Genomic DNA, 14578 nt, shown 5'->3' with positions numbered 1-14578 from the left:
TTCAAGAATTTTCTTTAGTAGGATGCTGTAACAAACAAGAACTAGAAACAACTTGAGTAGCCACTCACAATAGAATGGATAAACAAACTGCAGCATATTCATACAATGGAATATTATAAGCAATGGAAATAAACGAACTAAAGCTACACGAGATTCATAATTGAAAGAATCTAGACACAAAAGAATATATTCAGTGTGATTCTCTTCACATAACGTTCAAAAACTGAGAAAACTATATTGTTTAGGAAGCCATACTTTGGTGATAAAACTCCAAGAAAAGGAAGAATATAATATGAAATCAGCCTCTTTGGAGGTTTGATGTGAGGCACATGTGAAAGGGAATATGCATTTTCTAGGATGCTAGCAATATTTTATTTCTTCATCTGGGTGATGGGTAGCTCAGGTGTTCATTTTATAATTATTTGTTAAGCTACATTTTTATTACTAATGCACTTTTCTGTATGCATGTTAATTTCACAATAAAAGAGGTGAAAAAAGAGAATGGAGATGTTTTTATATTTGAAGCCTTTGTGTATGTGTGTGTGTGTGTGTTTTGACAGTATAAACCCCACCTCCATCTGCCATCGAGTCTACCACTTAGATCTCCAAGGGGCTGAGGGGCCTAAAGACACCATCCGGGTTACTGTGACACTCATCTGTGTTGTATGTTACCTGTCACAGACCCTAGTCTATGCCCTCCCTGGCCACCGAGACCTGAAGAATTCTGAGCATAGTATCTATATTAAATAAAAGCTTGTTGATAAATGAATGTATACAAATGATGGTGAAAGCTGTGGACTTCCTGTCTGCCTTAAAATTGTTTTACGATTTACAAAACACTTTCATATAAATTATATGATTATGTAATGTTACACTGTAAGAGAGTATTGGTTTTCCACAGCAGGAATGAGAAAACTGTCCTTACCAAATATATACTAGGAAGGATGGAGGATAGTCCGAGTTCTTGCAGTGTAGACTGAGATGTCTTCCTTACTTGCTTTCTGCCATTCAGTGGAGACATACCTTGAGATGCTGAAACAATATTTAGGAATTAGGGCCAAAAAGAGCTGGATCAAGGAAAGAAAAGGGAGGCATGTGCACACACACACAGACATCTCCAGCCTCTATCTAGTCTTTCTCGTGCCTTTAAAAAATTTGGTTGACTTCCTCCTATGTGAGCTACACTCCAGGCAACTTCCCCAGGAATAAGGTAGGGCCCAGGAACCTACCAGTAGAGCAGTTCAGTGAACGCTCTGAGACCTACATTCACAGGAAGAGGAATTCAGGCTCATTTGGACTCGGGTGTGCTTCCCCTGCTCTCTGTGCTGCATATGACTTTTTCTGTTCTAAGATTGGTGGCTAAAACTACCATTTTCTCCTTTTTGCTTCCTGTTTCCTTATCTTCTTTATCTGCCAAACACATCCATTGCTCTTTATTTGCTTCCAGATTCTGATACCAGATATCAATGTGTTACCTTGAATGATCCAATGTGATAGCATAGGATCTGTTTAACCAAACTCCACCCCAGAGCTGAGCTCATTCCTAGCTGTCTTCATAATAAGCCCTGCACTCTGGAACTGTATTTTGGTACCAACCATGCTTCTGCAGCCTCTGGCAATTTTGGACCTACATAATTCACCATTGGGCACCGTGTCTGAAGTTAAATTACTTCCTGACAGCTGCAATTCTCTGACGCAGTAAGAAATTTACTTTCTTTAGCTACTTAATTTTCAATTCTGAGGTATGGGTTATGATGAAACAGTAGGTTTGCTACAGTGAGATCCAGAAAATAAGGTTCCACTCTAGGCCACTGACATCAGCACAAACTTGGCAATGATACATATATATTTTTTTCTCATTACTGTAAATTAAAAATATTTTTTCTTGAGATCAGATTTTTTTGACTGTTAAGCTATATTTCCACTTATGGAGCTAAAGGTAATGTTACTAATCTGTCAGTTTATCTATGCCCTTCCTGCTGAGGCACTGAAGATGCTTATGAAACATAAAAGGAGGAAGAATGCAAGAACTCTGAGAAACATTTATCAGATATATGGGCTGTAGGGTAAGGGAAGCTTGCCAAGGCTGAACGAACCATTATGATGCAAATATGGCAGCAATCTAAAGAGTAAAAGGAAACTGGAGAATGAAATACACAAATAAAAGGAGAAAATGGCTTCCTGACTTAGGCAAAAAAGAAATCCACAAACTTAAGAGTAGTGCCTACATTCTGTGGGATCTTCTAAGGAGAATGGAAGAAAAGTTATAGCAGAGCTGACATAACATTAGAAAGGAATGGGTGACAATCTTGTGTTACTCGATTCCATTACTAACTAGTTCATCTTTTGACCTACACTCTTAGTTTTACCTTGCTAGGGTTGGTTAAAATTTGTATTTTGTTATATCTTCTTTGCTTAAGAGGCACTTTCCTATTAAACTTCTTTGTTTGAAAGGTTCATGTAAAATATTAGGAATAATTATTACCTGTTAAGATAAAACCTAAGACTACTAAGAAAGACAGAATAATGTAGCAACAAAGAATCTACATTCTGGAGACTTCCAATGCCAACTCTACCTTTACTAGCTGTGTGACTGGGCAAATTATTTAACATAGATATGCCTCTTTTCACATCTCTAAAGTGGGAATAATAATAGTATCTATCTTCTATGATGGATAGGACTATTTGAAATAATGTATCAAATACACTTAGAAAAGTTGCTGGCACTTAGTAAGCGCTATACATGCATCAGCTGTTATTTGGGAGCACATGCAGCTTGTTCCCTTGACCCTCCTGGGTGTTCATCTCTCTAGGAAGGCTCTGGTGGTAGTCTACTTTCAAGAATTGCTTAAGGGAACAGGAGCTTCCTTTTAGAATTCTATCGTTAAAATGTGCTTGGCACCTAAAAAGGAGATTTCCCACAAGTTCCAGAGATTGAATTCCCAGCACCACCGTGACATTTCTGCTATCCAGCGACCCACAGCTGTGTCGTTTCCAACATGCCTGGATCTCAGCCCTGGGGGATAGGTGCTCTTTCTTGGACACACTATTTCAGTCCTAGGGGTAGTGGCTGCTCCTTTTATTTGCTATTCTTATATTCTTTAGAGTTCTCTTCTTACTAGTTAGTCCCTTTGTTATTCCAATCCTGTTATAGTTAATAATTCTTTATATTAAACTTTCCTGTTCAAATTACCATGTATTTCCTGTCTCCAGTTTGGACACTGACTGACCCACATACTTACAGTATTAACTAATGATGAGAAATAATAAATTGTAGTATATTAATTTAGCAGAATATTAAAGGAATGGAACTATATCTACATGTATTAACTTGTTAAAATCATTGTGAAAATATAAAGGTTCAAAAGATACACAACACCTTTATTGTAAAAATAAGATAATTAAAAAAAATTTCGATGTGAAGGATACTCACTGACTTGAAAGTAGTGATTACTTCCTAGAGAGAGGAAGGAAAGTCGTGATAAAGGAAAGGTATCAAGAGGCTTTAAATGAATCTGTAAGGTTTTTATTTTTAAAAATCTTTAATAAACAAACAAAAACCCTAAATAATGAAAAGGAAACACTAAATCCCATAGTCTGCAGCTGAAGCAAATGAGCAGAATAAGGACATAAAATAATGGTCTTTTATTTCCAAATAATATCTCTTCAACAGGTTTGCTAGGTTTATAGAGGATAAATAATTAAGAGATTGTGTTCTTGAAAGTTTATGTTATGAAAGATTTTTTTACTTCATAAACTAATGCTTTCACTTATAATCAGAAAATGTTACCAAATATATTTTCTGAAATAAGCAAATCACCAATCTTTTAACTGCTTCAAATAAAAACATCCAATCTGCATGGAGACATGACACCTGCAATTCAAAGCATAATGCTATTAACACCACATACACGCCAAAATGGTTGTTGAACCAAGCAAATGGGAAACCAGATGTTCATTAGTTTATTGTTAATAATCTACCAGTGTTGGAGAAAATACTCTTGCAGCAGCACAAAGTACAGAAGTGTATTCACCAGTGACTCTTTTGGTACATATAGTCATGTGAAATGTGAATTCCAAGCACTACAAATGTACAATTACAGAATCAAGATGAAGAAGAGGGATAGTATTGTGGGGGTGCTGTTACTACTGTTTCCATTGAATAAATTAGAAGATACAACTTTGTTGCCATCTCAGGGTTTTATTTCTGTGCCAATGCAATAAAGAGAATGATGTTCACTTGATTTTATTATTGATAGGTTCATCATTGCAATATATTAATTTAACATATTTTAAAAATTCTTGTGTGTTCTAATACTTAAATGGCTTACCTTGGATTGGAGTTAAGTAATAGGGAAAGAGTGTAAATTAATGTACCAGGAGCAAACCTTCTCAAGGTTCAAAATAAACAGTAAGCAGCATGTAATCAAAAGTTTACTTCTGAATGTAGATTTAGATTAATTACTTCAATTATTACAGCTATTCTGTGCACAGCAATGTGGAGGGTTCAAAGGCAATATGAGGAAGTTCCTGCTTATAAGGAATTTATTATCTAATCGGGAGAGGAGAGAAAAAGGATATAAAGGATATGGAAGATAAAAAAAAAAACAAAACATTAAAACTAGATTCAGGGATGGAAGAGATATTACAGATCATTTAATTAATTCGATTCCTTAATTTTACAAATGAGGAAAGAGGCTCAAAAACAAAAATGGTAATAAAAGTGTGATTGGGTGCTAAAATTAGGAAGGAGGGACAATGAATTAAAGGTGGAACTGATCCAAATGCACGGAAGTGCTTTGTAGAAAGTGGAATCAAAGGCTTTGAAGAAGTGGAGACAAAGAGGAAAGGGCATTCTACATAGTAGGAATGAGCCTGGTCTGTCTAGGAGGCAGGATTAGCCTGGTTAGAGTAAAGGATTCAAGTTGAGAAAGACTCTTAGAGTCTTAAGAGTTAGAAGAGATCTGAGAGATCTAGTCCAATCTGTCTCCCAGTGTAGAAATGATGAGGCAAGTCTGAAAAGGTCAATCAAGAAAGCGCTGAATCCCAGTTTTGGAACTTGGCCCATTAGTCCAGTACTTCTCAACTTTTTTTTTTTTTTTTCCATTTTTGCCCTCCTTTAGGAGCCTTTTAAGACATTTTTCTCCTTAATTACCTCCCTCTCTGTGACACTTTAATATCACAGATATACTGTACATCTGTTTATGTACTGTAGCCGTTTGGAGAACCACAAACCACTGTAATATCTCAGACTCCCTTCCTGGAACCAATTTTCCCCTCCTTGGGGGCAATATCACCTGACTCCACTGAGAATGTGTATTTTATTCTACAAGCAATAGGTAGCTGCTAAGATGTTTAGGGGCCTAGATTTTTTCCTTTGACCCCCTCTTCCTTTTTCATCTCTCTTCCTTTACAGGAAGAGAAATTTCTTCATTTCCTTCATTTCTCTTTTCTTCAAAGCTTCTACTTTCCTTTCAACAGCCATAACAGTTACAACTGAATTATATTTTCTAATATTTCCTGGTCTTAACTAAAAAAACAAAAGCAAAAAGCAGAGGATAAGATCACACTGTACATTCTTCTGAGAGAGAGAAAGAGAGAAGTTAATAAAATAGAAAAACAAAAACAAACGCCCAAACTTATCCCAAAATAAATGTTGTGTTTCTGTTTTTCAGTCTGGAGTGAGGGGGCTCAGTGTGTCTGAATAGAAAACAAGTCTCCCATCTCTTACATTTGATTATGGTACAGACATTTGTTTTGGGTCAGAAGCCATGAATAATTGTTTTTTAAAAATGCTTTCATGGCTCAGCAATCACACCAAGGTGACTAGCAGAAATCTTTGCAAAGACGTTAAATCAGTAAGAATGAATGAAATATATAAATGTGTTTCCTGGCTTACACATATGGCCAACGACATTAGCTAGCGCTTGCTCTGCCCTCTGTAACGGGGAAGCAGCAGACCACAAGAGACTGAACCATATCTGCTTATTTCCAACAGACTAGTGTTCAACTTTCGCTCACAAAAAAGGCTGGGAAAATTTTATTAATCGTTTTTTAATTTTTAAAGAAAAGTTAATATAAAATTACAGCAGGAAAAAAAAAAGAACCTGAACTTTAGTAACACAGCTGGGACAATCCGCAGCAGCGGGAGAAAAGATTTTAATAGATTTTCTGTGGTTGTTGGTGGTTCACTAGTCTCACGGTGAGGGAAGTTGCACATTTTTTTGAAGGGACCAAGAAGCTGCTGGAGGTTTGCTTCTCCCGGCAGCAGCCCGATGCAAACCAGGGATCTAGGGATCCTCACACCAACCCAAGATCTGAGTGGGACATACTTTTGAAGGATGTGCAATGTTCAATCATAAGTGTGACAAAAACTGACAAGCAGGAAGCTTATATACTCAGTGAGAGTATCGTGTTTGTCTCCAAGAGAACTTTCATTTTGAAGACGTGGTACCACCCTCTTACTGAAAGCACTGGTTCCCCTGTTGAAGCTTGCTAGAGATTACAATGGGTTTGACTCAATTCAAAGCTTCTTTTATTCTCTTAAGAATTTCATGAAGCCTTCTTACCAAGGGTACTCACACCAGAATTTCCAGGAAGAAATAGAGTTTCTTAATGCAATTTTTCCAAATGGAGCAGAATATTGTATGGGACAGGTGAATTCTGACTGTTGATACTTGTATACTCTGGATTTCCCAAAGAGTCGTTCGTGTAATCAGTCAGCCAGATCAAACCCTGGATATTCTGATGAGTGAGCTTGACCCAGCAGTTACAGACCAGTTCTACATGAAAGATGGTGTTGAAGCAAAGGACATCACTCATGAGAGTGTAATTTGTGACCTGATACCAGGTTGTGTTATTGATGCCCTGGTGTTCAATCCTTGTGGGCATTCAATGAATGGAATGAAACCAGATGGAACTTATTGGACTATTCACATCAGTCCAGAACCAGAATTTTCTTATGTTAGCTTTGAAACAAACTTAAGTCAGACCTCCTATGATGACCTGATCAGGAAAGTTATGGAAGTTTTCAAGCCAGGAAAATTTGTGACCACCTTGTTTGCAAATCAGAGTTCTAACTGTCAAAAGTGCTTTCTTCATCCCAGAAGAATTGAAGATTTTAAATGTACTGATTGTCAGAGTGTTATGTTCAATGATTACAACTTTGTTTTTACCAGCTTTGCTAAGAATCAGCAACAACAGCAGAGTTGATTAAGAAAAAACGAAAAAAGAGAACACTCATAGAAAAAGGTGGTGGCTACTTTCTAGACATTGATACCAGGGGCCAGGCTTTCCATAACCACCACCTTGTGGTTGCAGGAAGCCCTAGTTGTAACCATAGTGTAATCACTTTGAATTGTTAAATGCATTATTATATCAAGGAATTAGATATATTGCATGAATGCTCTCTTCTGTTTAGGTATTCTATGCCACTCTTGCTATGAAATTGAAGTACATGTAGAAAAACCCTTTTACTGTATAAAACTTTACAACACATGTGAAAAGAATTCAATTTGGTTTATGCAAAGTATAATATTTCTCCAGGTATCATCCAAAATTCCCCACAGACAAGGCTTTTGTCCTCATTAGGTGTTGCCCTCAGTCTAACCATCTGGGACTGTTCTGTTAAATTGCTGCCTGAATTTTACATCCAGATTCCTCTAGTTTCTAAATGTATCCTCTACTAATGTTATTGAAACTACTTTCTACTTCATACAGATATTTTTTGCAACAGCAATTCAAGCTTTTCTTCCATGAGTCAAGTCCTCTTAAGAAAATGATTGCAGTTATTCATTTTGTCTCTTGTATGCAACATATTGATGGTTCATTTTTTTTGATCCATTCTGCGAATCTATATCTTTTAATTGGGGAGTTTAATCCATTTACATTCAACGTTATAACCGTGAAGGCATTTCTTGAATCAGCCATCTTATCCTTTGGTTTATGTTTGTCATATTTTTCCCCTCTCTCTATTAATATCCTTTATTGTACCCATACCGAATCTCTTTAGTACTGAACCTTTCTCCAAGTCTCTCTGTCCTTTCTTTGTCTCTCTGTCTGTAGGGCTCCCTTTAGTATCTCCAGTAGGGCAGGTCTCTTGTTAGCAAATTCTCTCAGCATTTGTTTGTCTGTGAAAAATTTAAGCTCTCCCTCAAATTTGAAGGAGAGCTTTGCTGGATAAAGTATTCTTGGCTGGAAATTTTTCTCACTCAGAATTTTAAATATATTGTGCCACTGCCTTTTCGCCTCCATGGTGGCTGCTGAATAGTCACTACTTAGTCTTATGCTGTTTCCTTTGTATGTGGTGAATTGCTTTTCTCTTGCTGCTTTCAGAACTTGCTCCTTCTCTTCTGTGTTTGACAGTGTGATCAGAATATGTCTCGGAGTGGGTTTATTTGGATTTATTCTATTTGGAGTTCGCTGAGCATTTATGATTTGTGTATTTATGTTGTTTAGAAGATTTGGGAAGTTTTCCCCAACAATTTCTTTGAATACTCTTCCTAGACCTTTACCCTTTTCTTCCCTTTCTGGGACACCAATGAGTCTTATATTCGGACGTTTCATATTATCTATCATATCCCTGAGGTCCATTTTGATTTTTTCAATTTTTTTCCCCATTCTTTCTTTTATGCTTTCATTTTCCATTCTGTCATCTTCCAGGTCACTGATTCGTTGTTCAACTTCCTCTAGTCTTGTACTATGAGTGTCCAGAATCTTTTTAATTTGGTCAACAGTTTCTTTAATTTCCATAAGATCATCCATTTTTTTATTTAGTCTTACAATGTCTTCTTTATGCTCTTCTAGGGTCTTCTTGATCTCCTTTGTATCCCGTACTATGGTCTCATTGTTCATCTTTAGTTCTTTGAGTAGCTGCTCTAGGTGCTGTGTCTCTTCTGGTATTTTCATTTGGGTGCTTGGGCTTGGGTTATCCAAATCGTCTGGTTTTTTCATATGCTTTATAATTTTCTGTTGTTTTTGGCCTCGTGGCATTTGCTGAACTTGATAGGGTTCTTTTAGGATTTGTAGACCAATTGAAGTCCTTATCTCTAATTTATCAGATCTACAGCTTCGTGGAGTACACTTTCTCTAACTAACCAGCAGGTAGCATCCACGAGCCACCTGTTCTCCACAAGCCAGTTCTCCCCTGCTTAGCCTTTGTGGTGAGTGGGGGAGTGAGTCTTGTGGGGTCCAATTGGTGTACCAAGCTTGCGTGTGTAGTTGGTGTTGCCTGCCCTGTATATGGGGCGTGTTTCTGGGCAGTCAGGGAGGGGGGGTGGCTCTAACAATCAAATCTCCCTGGTGATCCTAGAGTTTTAAAGTTGCTGCAATAGTCTAATCCTTCAGTTCAGTCCTGCCACAGTTTGTCTCTGCCACTGACCCACAAGTCCTTGGTATTGGCGTATGGCTCCTGAAACTTGCAAGTGGGCCCCTCTTCCAGGCTGTGCACCCCGGGTCCTCTGTTGAGGGATGACTGTGCTATGTCACAGGTGAGTGCCGTCCCCCCAGGGCAGTTCTGGGCTGCTGGGCTATGTAGGGAGGCTCCCAGCCTGCTGAAATGATGGCTGAATGGGGCTTTGTTAATTCACACTGCTCCACCTTCCCAACTCTGGGACAATCAGCTGAGGTTGCAGGGAAGGCTAATGTCCACACCCAGTTTTGTGGTGTGTTCCTGTTATTTGAAGCGCTTCCGTCCCACTGGGTTGTCTGGGGCAGGTCTGGGCTATGGGGCTGGCGACGGGCAGGAGTGTTTCCTGTCCACCAGGATGATGGCTGTGAGCAGACACCCCCCTTTTCTTGGGAAGTTGTGGTGTTTAGTGAGTTTTCTCAGCCACTGGATTATTGCCTTTTGTCTTAGAGCTCTCTTAGTTCTGCTCTTGTCTTGACCTGCCCAAATTGCAAGTCTTTGAAGCTTTCTGTATTGGGCTTCTTAGAGTAATTGTTTTAGAAAAAGAAAAAAGGATTAAAAAAAAAGGGCCCTCTTCAGAGATTTAATGGGTTATTGAAATGCTAAGAGACAAAGCAATTAGGGCCATTAAGGAAAGGTCCACAGGGCAGAGAGATCAGCTTTTCTTCGGGATTTGCATATGAGCCTCAGGGCCTGAGCTCTGCCCTTCCCCTTTCTATGTTCACCAGAACTCCAAAAATCCTCCGCTTTTATTTTGGAGTTTTTCGTGTTGTTTTTTTCTATGCCTGTCTCCTCTCTGCTGGGCTGGCTGCTCTCAGATTCTCTGGTGTCTGGTCACAGTCTATCTATGGTTGGAGTTTGGATCAGTAGAATGAGTTTCTGATAAGGGCTGCCACTGCAGTTCTCCCTTCTCCTTCCCGGAGCTGACAGCCCCTCCTCCCATGGGACTGAGCCTGGCAGGGAGGGGTGCGGGTCCCCAGGCCACAAAAACTTACAGATTTCGCTGATCTCAGCAGTTCCACGTTTTCATGAGTGTTGTATGAAGTATGTCCAAAGTCAGATTGCTCTGTGGTGTCCAGTCCACGCAGTTCCTGGCTTTCTACCTACTTTCCTGGAGGAGTAACTAAAACATACAGCTCACCAGTCCGCCATCTTGCCCCGCCCAGTTATTCATTTTGTGAATTATTTTAACATTATGGTTCCCTCCATTTGTAGTCCTCACCACCATGGAGTTCCTTCCCCTGAGCCCCCCAAATAAAGCAATACACTGTTAACCAAAAAAAAAAAAAAAAAAAAAAAAGGTGCTGTTTCCTGAGGAAAAAAATCTACCCACAGTAACACCACAGGTTAATTATATTAGGAAAACAGTTAGCATTGTTATAATAATAATTATTAGTAATAAATACTTAAGAAAAATGTTCAAAGTATACAAATTCAAAAGTAAGATATAATTCTTTAATAAACAAAGGTGAAAGGTGATGAGGTTTTATATAAAGATATAAATCCACATTTATGAATTTCAGATTTTGTACTTTTTGCATCAAATACTGTTTGGGGGAGAACGCAAATGATACTTTTGACAAAAAATTTTGTTTCAGTTTAAACTTGAAGTAGCAACCCGTGAAACATGAGATTTACACTTAAAATTCAGGCAGACTCAGTTTGCGACCTATTTTACAAAGATTGTTTTACAGGGTAACAGTACTGTAAATCTAAGTAGGAAGCTACTTAGTCACTATTCTATCTTGGGTAGTAAGTACTATCTATTTCCCTACTATATTTTTTGAAGGGTAATTCGGTAGATTTCATAACCTAAGAATAATTCAATTCACTTGCTTAGAATTAAGAAAGCCATGACCAACTTATCAGTAATGGACAGATCCAGCAGGCAGAAGATCAGTGTGCTGGTTTGTATATATTATGTCCTCCAGAAAAAGTCATATTCTTTAATGCAATCTTGTGGGGGCAGATAGATTAATCTTTTTGATTAGGGTGTGACCTTTTGATTTGATTATTTCCATGAAGATATGGATTCCACTCATTTAGGGTGGATCTTAATTAAGTCACTGGAGTCCTGTAAGAGCTCACAGACAGAAGGAGCGCAGTTTTGCAGCTGAGAGATACATTTTGGAGACGGCTGTTGAAAGTAGACTTTTGCTGACACTGACACTTAGAGATACTTGGAAATGCAGACAGAAGGATGTTAGCTAAGAGATGAAGCCTAGAGTTTGCTCCGGGATATACTAAGACAGGCCCCCCAGGTGCTTAGAGAGAAACGTCCTGGGAGAAAGAACCAAGAATGCACAGGAACTGAGAGAGGAGCTGAACACAACCCGGGATCAACAGATGCCAGTCACATGCCTTCCCAGCTAAAAGAGGTTTTCAGGATGCCATCAGCCATTCTTCAGTGAAAGTATCATCTCTTGATGCCTTAATTCGGACACTTTTATGGCCTTAGAACTATAAATTTGTAACTTAAATCCCCTTTATAAAAGCCAATCTACTTCTGGTATTTTGCGTAAGGGCAGCATTAGCAAACCGGAACAGATTTTGGTACCAGAGAAGTGAGGTACTGCTGAGTTTGCAAATACCAAATATGTTGGAACTACTTTTTTATTTTTTTAAACTAAAATGATGGTTTTTAATGGGAACCAGAGGTATGGTTACAATTACATAGTCCAACACAAAAAACCCATGGGTGGATCAGGAATTAGAAGGTTACAAAATAATGAGGGTAATGCTGGGTGTACAGGAAGAAAAGCTGTTCCAGAGAGCCTCAGGAGCCAGGCTAATATGGCCTCTCCCTGCGATCCTGTCTGTGCTTACCCCTGGAATCCATCTTTCCAGGGCCAAAGCCACCTCTGTCGCCACCACCCCAGCCCCCTCGGAAGCCCCCACAGTCTCCGCTATGGCCTCGGTAGCCGCCCCGATCATAGCCTCCTCTGCCACCACAATCATCTCCATAGTTACTCCCCATGTGAGAGCCTTCTGGACCCCCTCCTGGACCCTCAGGCTTAAGGGCCTAACATTGGTTGCACTCATTCCTCTAAGAAAAGTCCATGTTCTCACATGTGGGAGTAGGACACTTCCAGTCCCCAGCTCGCTGCTGTCCTCCACCGCCACCACCTCCACTGGGGAGTCCTCCCCGGCCACCGCCACCACTGCCACCCCCTGTAGCCTCCATGACCTATGGATCCTCCCCGCCCTCGGCCTCCACGACCATTGCCACCACCCCGATTGAAGTCTGCTCGCTAAGTAGCAAAGAAGACCTTGATAGGACTCTCAGAGAATTCTTTACCATCAAACCAGTCAATGGTGGCTTTAGCAGAAGGTGGGTCATCAAATGACACTGTTGCCTCTCCCTTCAGCTTGCCTGTTTCCCTGTGTACAGATTAATCATGGGCTGTCCTGTTTTCTTATTTGTCTTAATAATACCAATCTGTTTGAAGTAATCAGCCATAGACTCAATTGTAACATTTTCGCCTAAACCTTGCATGAAGATGGTATTGTTGTCTGAATTATCCTGTTCAGAGTCATGATGTGATCCTTGGTCCCGAGGGCCACCAAATTTATTGAAGCCACCACGGTCACTTCCGCCCATGCTGCCTCTGCCTCCACGGCCACCTCCACGACCTCTGGGTTCATAGCCACCACTGCTATGGTTGTAACCACCGCCACCGTCCTGGCCATGGCCCCCACGGTCCTGCTGGCCTCCCCTGTACCCACCACCGCCACCACTCTGGTCCTGATTGCCGTAACCGCCACCACTCATAAATGGCTGATCTTGTCTGTAGTTACTTCTACCACCCCCTCCGCCACTGTTGTACTGGTTCTGCTGTCCATAGACCTGAGGGGGATTATAGGAGCTTTGCTGTCCACCATAGCTGGAACTTTGCCCATAGTCTCCACTCTGTGGCTGTCCATAACTGCTGCTCTGAGAACTGCCACCATAGCTTCCTGAAGTGCTGCTGGGAGCTGGCTGCTGCCCATAGCCAGGGTAGGAGGACTGCAGCCCATAAGATGACTGGGAACTCTGGCCACCACCATAGCCACCAGTTGAGCCATACCCCTGGGGAGCTGACTGGGTGCCATACCCTGTGTTCTGGGTCTGCCCATAAGAACCACCATAGCTGCTCTGGCCATAGCCTGAAGCATCTGCTGACTGGCCGTAACCACCGTAACTCTGCTGTCCATAGGGTGACTGCTCTGCTGGGAGTAGACCTGCCCAGGCTGGGTGGGGTCAGCCCCATAGCTTTGAGTTGCTTGTTGGGTATAGTCATTTGAGGCCATGTCTGCGCACATGCGCACCGGCCGACAAGCAGCAAGATTCCAAAGCCGCAGAGCACTGACGCCTCCAGGACTGAGCCTGGAACTATTTTTTAAATGGATAAGGGGAAGATTTTGGAAGACCTGTGAGGAGTTTGACAGAAAAGGCCTGAATTGCTTTGAAGAGGCCATTGGTAGAAATATGGACTCTATTAAGATAGCTCTGATGAGGCCTTGAACAGAAATGCTGAACGTGTCATGGCAAACTGGAAGAAAGGCACTCCTTGTTTTAAAGTGGCAGAGAATTTGGCAAAACTGAGTTCTGGTGTCAGACGGAAGGCAGAATTTGAAAGTGATGACCTGGGATACTTAGCTGAAAAGATTTCCGAGCTACATTGGAAGATGTAGCCTGGTTTCTCCTTGCAGCTTATAATAAAATGCTAGAAGAAAGAGATAAGCTGAGAAATTAACTCTTAGGTTCAAAGAAACCAGAAACTGATGAAAGTGAGAACCCAAAGGCTACAGCCCCATGTGAGGATTTAATGAAACCTGGAACCAGCCAGCCATTTCAGTACAAGCCATGATTGGAGATGGAGTTATCCAGAAAGGATTTGTGGAAAGTTCTATTGTCTGACAGTTTTTATCCCTGTAAGCTGCATGCCAAGCCTACAAAACATTTGCAAGATCTGTATAAACGGAACCACTGCTGGTCTGGACTGGAGGGGACAGAAAAAGAACAAACTGAAGGAAAAATTTCTTCAAAGACAGAACCATGGAAATTGAGGTCTGGAGTCAAAAATCTCGGGCAAGATGGAAGCAGAGGGCAGGCCTTCCACCTTGATGCTCAGGAAGAGTGCTGCCGCCCCAAGCCTCAAAGAGAGTGGAGCACATTCCTCAGGGAATGTG

The 14578-nt window shown here is 40.5% G+C and overlaps 2 pseudogenes; one reads left to right on the top strand and one right to left on the bottom strand.

The window, feature by feature from the left end:
• The first annotated feature begins 1597 nt into the window (after nucleotides 1-1597).
• On the top strand, nucleotides 1598-7212 carry LOC119514747 (annotated as a pseudogene).
• A 4810-nt stretch (nucleotides 7213-12022) lies between these two features.
• Nucleotides 12023-13696, bottom strand: LOC119514179 (annotated as a pseudogene).
• Between the last annotated feature and the right edge of the window lie 882 nt (nucleotides 13697-14578).

This window comes from Choloepus didactylus, chromosome 18, assembly GCF_015220235.1.
Source record: "Choloepus didactylus isolate mChoDid1 chromosome 18, mChoDid1.pri, whole genome shotgun sequence".
Lineage (NCBI taxonomy): Eukaryota > Metazoa > Chordata > Mammalia > Pilosa > Megalonychidae > Choloepus > Choloepus didactylus.
Note: the sequence above shows the minus strand (reverse complement) of the source record. Positions and strands in the feature narration are given on the sequence as shown.